At 37.2% G+C, this 7077-nt stretch overlaps 1 long non-coding RNA gene across 4 annotated transcripts; it reads right to left on the reverse strand.

Annotated features, from left to right (window-relative positions):
* Positions 1-4470: 4470 nt before the first annotated feature.
* Positions 4471-6950, reverse strand: LOC116929942. Of its 4 annotated transcripts, XR_006651573.1 has the most exons (5): positions 6220-6950; positions 5941-6133; positions 5677-5843; positions 5365-5620; positions 4471-5288 (listed from the first exon to the last, which is right to left on the reverse strand). It is a non-coding gene; the product is annotated as an uncharacterized LOC116929942 (long non-coding RNA). The 4 variants fall into 4 exon arrangements; XR_006651574.1 differs by lacking the exon at positions 5365-5620; XR_006651575.1 differs by having other exon boundaries at positions 4471-5603.
* Positions 6951-7077: the final 127 nt, after the last annotated feature.

Here is a 7077-nt window from a genome sequence, read left to right on the forward strand (position 1 = left end):
GAGAAACAAGTGGAGCATATACACGGTTGACCAATTCGTTTTGGCCTTCGGTAAATGTTAAAAAATTGAGTTATTGTACACAACTATGTTTGCTTCGTCTATATACATTTCACTTTTTTTTAACACCGACAGTGATTCTCTCACCTTGGATCATCTTTCGCACATTTGTCATCCTCCCTCTATTGCATTTGCGGTCTGTGAAAAACATTTTTTTCTTAAGTTCTTCCACAAAGAGATGGGTAACATTGCAACAACAAAAAAGAAATCCAGCCAATACTATACCAAATGCAGAGAATCGCATAAAGGTGTAGTATAGCCTGAAGCCGTTGAAGAACAACATTTTTTTTACTGCAATAAATTATGCATGTAGGATAGAGAAGAAGTATAGATGATTATTTTTATGCCCCAGCAATATACGTATAGACTAATAATGGTTCTCATCACACGACTGGCTTTTCAGCAGACGAAGGACTGAAAGGGGTTAACAACAATCGAGCCTTTAATTGTTTGTAACGCACCACAGTGCCATCAATTATTCAACCGAATTCTTTGTGTATATATACGTACTAGACAGAGAGAGCTCATAAAACTTTTGGCGTTTGAGAAAATGTTCGTCAAAGAAACGGGGCGGGTTTAGGACTTTAAAATGGCTGCAGTGAACCAACAATCGCTAGAGGTAATCAAAAATAGAAGAGAATGAGGAGAGAGTCTTCTTTGCCGAACACATTTGTAATAGCCTATATTACACTTTCAAATATATATAGCTGATACAGAAGCGATTTCATTTTTTTTTAAGACTTCCATTTTACGCGAAATTGAAGGGAACACGTTTAAAATGTTATTAGATTACCTGATGGAATGTCTTGGCGCACAATTCGTTTCTCTATAGACTTTCTTTCTTACTGTACACACTCGATAAAGAATTTTGTTATATCTGGTTCGAAATAGGTACAAAATTCAATGATCTGTGATGCCAAAAAAAACAAAACAAACACTCGAAATTGATGCTGGGTGCGTATATATGAATTCCGGTAAACGACATCGAGACTTAAAACAACGAGGTTGGACCGAACTCGTTCAAATAAAAAAGGTGAAAATTTATACGGCTGACGTGCTACTACGTGTGTATGTTTTCTTTTTCCTTAACGACATGACATTTTTCTTTTTCTCCTTATTATTCCCGGCTTTTTTTTTTTATTTCTAAAATAGCATCTTAGTAGGCCGGACATCTGTTCCAAACCTGTTACTGGCCTACTTCTTCTTTTTTTGGCCTGGCCTCATGGTGTGGTCAAAAGCTCGTCGGTCGGAAATGATTCATTAACAAGTGATCGTTATTCCCGCTTTTTTCGTAGTAATAACTGAATTAATACTTCCTTTTTTGTCTTTAGATTTATTTGATCAGATTTCAAAAACTTGTGGTGTAGTCCAAAAGCTTTTTTCCCCGTGTCACTCTGCGTCCATTGAAGCAATCAAATGACGGCGTGCCATGTGTTAAGAATGTCTCAAATCTTCAGTTAAAGATAGAGAAATAAACTTTCCACGTACGGTTTTCACCTGATTCGTTTTGAAAATGTAATTAGACGAGTATTTTGCATTTTGATATAAAAATTTTCTCTTTTTCTTTTCTCTGGATCATATAGATTTCTAACTGTAGAATGTCTGTAGAACTAATATATGTACAGGTAGATGGAGTGGATACAACCAATCAAATCAGTCCATGTCGATCCATCTAGAGATGAAATCGATTGTGTGGAAGGTACTTTTTTCCCACCTCGATTACGATGTTTATCTTTTCATTTTTTTATTTTCAAAACTTTCTCTTTGAACATGAACGTTCGGAGAAAGATATAATATCCAACCAGAAATCAAAAACCGGAATTGCACTTCACGCCTAGAGCTGCTGATTTAGTACCAGCATCAATTAGTACAATCAAACCGACGTTATATTTTCATACATAAATCACACGAAAATCAATTAGCCAACCCCTATGAATTCGAATTTGGCGCCAATTTGATTTGAAACATCATCATTTGTTGGTCGTAGTTTCACTGATACACCATTTTAAGTGTTGCCAAATGTTCTTCAACCTTTGACTGAAAACTCGTTTTAAAACATAATTCGATTTAAATCCGAAAAGAATATGGCGACACACATTTTCTGAGATAGCATTTATTTTGGGTGCTTCGTCTTATGTCGTGGATTAAGGTTTTCCTCCTACTCTTCATTCACGGTAACGGTTTCTTCCAGTAAGGCGGTTTAACCGACCTGAAATGATACACCTGCCCAATTCTCCCAAGTAAAGTAACAGCCAGGGAATAGGAGCAAGACGACAAGCGAATTAAAGGACTTTAAAAGAAAAAGAGTATCGTAATTTCTGTAAGAGTAGCGTTCGGCATATGGCGTTGTTATAACAAGGACAACTTGTACCGTTGGATATATGTACTATGTGTATACAGTACGACACTAACCATTTTTAGAGTGAGACCACCTGTGTTGTTAAGAATGTTATGCTCGATGCCCTACACTGTATTAACATACGATGTAATGCGAGTAAAGTTGTTGTTGTCCGAGTGACACAAAGGCTCATGTCAGTAGTCTACACAACAATAAAATTAGAAGAAAAAATTTTTTCATACTTGAAATTAATGAATAAAGTGTATTAAAGTTTTGGGTTTTTTTAGCTAGATGATTCATCGATGCATAATTAAACTAATGCGTGTACGCTTTGCCACGTGTACAAAAAATAATCTGATGAAAAATATGCAAAAAAAGAGGCAGGGTAAGAAAGAAAGGAAACAAAAAACTGTTCTGACCATGGAAATGATTTGGGGTAGGGAGAGAAACCTAATATTTGAATAGTATTCCACGTGGAGTCACTTGCGATATAGTAAACTGAATACAAAAAGATCCAAGGTCGACGGCTTTCAGCCAAGGAGGTAGGGTACGCAAATTGAAAGACGAAAACAATATTTAAATTTGTCAATTTCCATCTAAAAGCAACCCCTTAAAATTATGCAAACTTTACATGCTCGACTATTAGAATAAATGAAGTAAACAATATTTAAATGTTTTAAAATGTGCAGCTTTAGTTTCTACGTAGGACCCTGTTCGAATCCTGGCACAGCCTAACCTTTTTTTCCTCCAAATTCTTATCTCTTAACACTTTAAGCCTATTTAAGATTTAGTCGGGTAATTATGTTTTCGAATAAATGTATTCACAAATGTAATTCGTGAATACCAACATTTAAAAGTGGTGACCTTCATTTATCCCAATCTTAAATGGGTTTAAGTTGGTGAATTATTTTTTACTGGGTAATGTTTAGCTTTTTAATATGACATACACCTTTGCACACGCGTGTTGCGCCATACCAAATTCGAATGGCGAGCTGATTTTAATCACGACTGGATCTATCGGACAAATTCGTGAAATATTCGCAAAGAAAATGACTCCCGGTTTTGTTCTGATTTATTTAAATTTTTTCCTCATAATGGATCGGTGTGGGTAGTCTAGTAGTAGGTCGGACATAATAACAAGAATCATCGTATCTGTGAATACGCAAATAAATTTAAAGGGGAGAAAAAGAGATGGGTGTGGGATACTGTCCCGCGGTTTTTTTTTTTCTTTGTGATTCCCGTGGTTATTTTCTGCCCCACTATGTGACCATTATCGAATTTTACCACTAGTCTTTGTCGGGCGTAAAATATAAAAGAACAACCATTAATTACAATATGTGTACAACATACCTGAAATTCGATAAGAAACCAATAAAGAAAAAGGTAATTTTGCATTGCTGCAAAAGACTAATTTCGATCGAAATTAGTGTCACACTCTTGTAATAAAGAAAAAAACACATTTAGATTGATGTTATCGTTATTATCTATGTGCAGGTAATATTTCCAACGTTTCCCATCAAGAAAGAAAAGACCTTTGTAATTTGCTTCGCTATTATGTATACGTGTTAGCCAAAAAGAATCATTTCAAACGTATACAAGGTGGGGGGTGAAACTATCGTCGAAAAGAATGGCGAATAAAGTGCATAGCCACTACCTTTTTCTTCATTGTCTTCATGTCTCTGCGTGAGAATCGTGCGCTCTACAGTGCGTGAATGATGGCAACGGTGTGATTTTCTCAAAGTCTCCCAAGAACAATAATAAAAAAACAAGGTAGAATGTACAATAACTATAGGCTCTGTTATTATATAAATATTTTTCTCCAGAGCCCAGCTGTCGGTTACACACGAAAAAAAGTTAATTTATTGTGCGTTCCTGTTTTTCTTTTCGTGGGCAAATGAGGTAACGTCCGCCCATGTCTCGTGTGAATTCTAACCGAAACATAGAGGACAACAAAGCAAAACTAAAAACTGGTGTCCACTACTTGCAGTTTGGCCGTTGCTTTTTTCTTACTCGGAACACAGCAAAGGTTATTACTAACCCGCATTCTCTCAACCACTGTGATTTACAATGTAAAATCTGCTTCGGTCATTTATGGATGCCAAATTTTGCTGAATATTTCGTATTCTTTTAACATACGGAAGTCGGGGAGTGATGGCCCCTTTAACATTTTTGATGAAACAAGCTGCTACCATAATCAAGAGTCATAAAACATCAGTTGGTCGCAAAACAGAACAGAGAGAGAGTCGGCCATCTTTAACAGAAGCGTCTGCTTGGATCACCATCATCACGTCGTCAAAGTGTTTCTTTTTTTTGATAGTTTAAGCGAAAAAAAGGGCTCCAGAAGAAAAAGGAGGTGATGTTGTCGTCACGCAGATTGGCAGCCGACAGACTTTGGAAAAAGAAAATAGCAATGAATGGAAGATGGCCACAGAAGGAGAAAAGACTTTCAAAAAAAGGAAAGAAAAGTGCCGAAGAAAACTATGTTTGCTCGTCTTTCTCGTGAAAGCTTTCATTCTTGAAAGGATAACAATGAACGGGGTTCTATACGTGCCAATGTCCACCTGTCGTGCTCGTTTCAAATTCTTTTTTTCCTGTCAAGGGTCAAACTAAATTACATTCAAAAAGACTTGTCCAATTTACAATTCATCAGTATGTAGGGCGGCTTTGCACGTTTCCACAATCTACACCCAACAAACTGTATACATACTCGGGGTCATTCAATACAAAGATAAGATTTTTTTTTTCTGTTGGCCTCAACAATAATATACTCACAGTGTCGACTGTTGACTTTTCCATATTGACGTGTGACCAAACACTGCCGTCATGGGAAGGAAAAACAAAATATTTTTCCATAAAACGCCAGTTCATCAGGCAAAACGGTGGACATTCTTTGCTGTAAAAGAAAAACAAACAATTAAATTCCAGACTTAAGGAACATGGAGTATCGAATGCCTATCGGCGCCATTTACAAGGTAAGAATCAAAAAAAAAATTTTTCTGATCATGTTCCCCGGAAAACGATTTTCAGTCGATTTAGGAAAATGTACACAATAGCCTTGGATTAGAAATGTCGATTCACTGTGCCACGTTTAAACGAGAGCTCTTGTTTTCTTGTAAAATAACACTGGAGGCTGATGCCCAACGACCTCGACGGATTGGCCTGCACGTAATGTGTTTAGGTCTATTCAAATTTTTGATTTTGTTTTTTCCTGCCGACCGCAATAACCTTGAATGATACACACACAGGTTTTTAATATAACCATATAAAGGATAGATACATACATATTCAATGGCCGTGAGTGTGTGAACCGTGGGCATCGTTTTATATGTCAGTCGGGAAAAAAGAGGACGAGATACATTGTGTTTCGGCGTGATGGGTGTGTAACGAAAACCGTCCATCATTTGCCTGAAGCTCGGAGAAAGTGATGAACATTTAATTGTTCTTAATCCTGAAAGAAATTAGAAAAGAAGTGCATCAAAATTTCGTGAAAGACATTATTGAGGGCAAAAATGTTTACGCGAGAGAGAGAGCAAGTTAAAATTTACTTTTTTGAGGTTAAGAGAAAAATACTTTCAATCACACGACGTACATCCCTCGTTAGACTCGAGCCGAATATCGTCGACGATAGCGATAACAGATGATTGAAAAGATAAGAAAAACGTTGAAACTCGCAGTCAAGTTAATCATCGTGCGGTTTTACCACATTTCTATGTCCGATCCGGATTCCGAATAGACCACCTGTTCATGTATTCGAAGAAAGAAAAAATGTGATATTTTTTCTTTCTTTTTGAGTGATGACGTACGAAAACGTAATGAGTTTTTACCGCTTTGAACTTTTTCAACAGTTCAAACAGCTTTGCTTGAACTCTTTAAAAATAAGAAAAATCGAATACTTCGCCGGGGGTAGCCCAAACAAATGAACACAGTTGATAGATGGTGTGTGGTTACAAGCCATGAAAGCGAGTGAAAACGTTTACGATTTGTTTCTTTTTTCACTACGATTCTTTTTCCCCGCAGAGGCTCTACTTCCTGCCACCAACGAAGAATCTTGTTTTCCTCCTTAGCCATGGCCATTTTATAACAAGATGACCTCCATACGTCACCGATTACTCACCGCGTGTTGGGCCTCTGCTAAAATGGGTCCCCAGTTCCTGGAAGAAGAAATTGAGACCTACTAAACAGCATCCCTATTTTATTACCGGACAATGATAGATTTAAATGGTTTTCTGGGCTCAAATTTATTAATATCGATGCTTTTTCTTTTGAAGATGGTTTTTTCTTTATTTACTGTCCAAATATATGCTGATCATTCGTCCGCAGTTGGCTATTGCAACATCGAAATTTGTCAACATGGCGTGGTGTCTGTTTCATTCTCAGCCACTGATTTATGGCCATGGTTGAACGACTAATGGCTTCCCTCGAAAAAAAAAAAGCCATTTCTCTTTTTTCCTCGATAGTCAATTGCTTCGACGTGTCCTCTGTCAAACCATCGCTCGTAACAAGAAAAGAGAAAACAACAATAGACGTGAAACAAGCAGACGAAATCAGTGCCCTACGAAACGGATGAGTGAGACCAGCCCACAGCCGTCAACCGCCGATTGTTTCTAAACTGCGAAAGTCATTCTAAACTCTATCCATGCGGAACGGTAACAGGAAAAGAAGAGCACAAACAAACAATCTAC

Source organism: Daphnia magna, linkage group LG9 (genome assembly GCF_020631705.1).
Source record: "Daphnia magna isolate NIES linkage group LG9, ASM2063170v1.1, whole genome shotgun sequence".
NCBI classification, from domain to species: Eukaryota; Metazoa; Arthropoda; class Branchiopoda; order Diplostraca; family Daphniidae; genus Daphnia; species Daphnia magna.